Source organism: Antrostomus carolinensis, unplaced genomic scaffold, assembly GCF_000700745.2.
Source record: "Antrostomus carolinensis isolate BGI_N321 unplaced genomic scaffold, ASM70074v2 scaffold2719, whole genome shotgun sequence".
Taxonomy (NCBI): domain Eukaryota; kingdom Metazoa; phylum Chordata; class Aves; order Caprimulgiformes; family Caprimulgidae; genus Antrostomus; species Antrostomus carolinensis.
The window spans coordinates 7884-8233 of NW_010340460.1; the positions used below are offsets into that span (position 1 = coordinate 7884).

Below are 350 nucleotides of genomic sequence, written 5' to 3' on the forward strand. Positions count from 1 at the left end.
ACCGGTTCATCTCCGACCCCATCCCCATCCCCTGCCTCCTCCGCAGGGAGAGATGGTGGCGACTTTGCTCGCTCATGAACAAAATCCTCGAGCCAGGGCGGCGGGTGGGCAGGCGACCGACACGACCCACAGCCGCTCCGCCGGCAGCGAAGCAGCTCCCAGTCCCCAGCCAAAGTGCCAGCTGGGAGGAATTCCCCTTGGTGACATCTGGTCCCTGCTCAGAGGTCTCAGCAAGCCACCATCCATCCCAGCCGGCCTCAGGAAGCCCCTCCAGGCCCGCGGTGCCGGGAGCGAGTGTTGCTCCCACCACGCCGGCAGGACGGGTTCGGCCGGGGCGGGGGGGCGGGGGG

The 350-nt window shown here is 69.1% G+C and overlaps 1 protein-coding gene across 1 annotated transcript in view; it reads right to left on the minus strand.

Annotated features, from left to right (window-relative positions):
- Positions 1-350, minus strand: part of LOC104531294 (poly(rC)-binding protein 3) — a gene marked incomplete at its 5' end in the record, with an annotated part of 9767 nt that overhangs the window by 1401 nt on the left and 8016 nt on the right. The gene's annotated exons all lie outside the window — the stretch shown is intronic.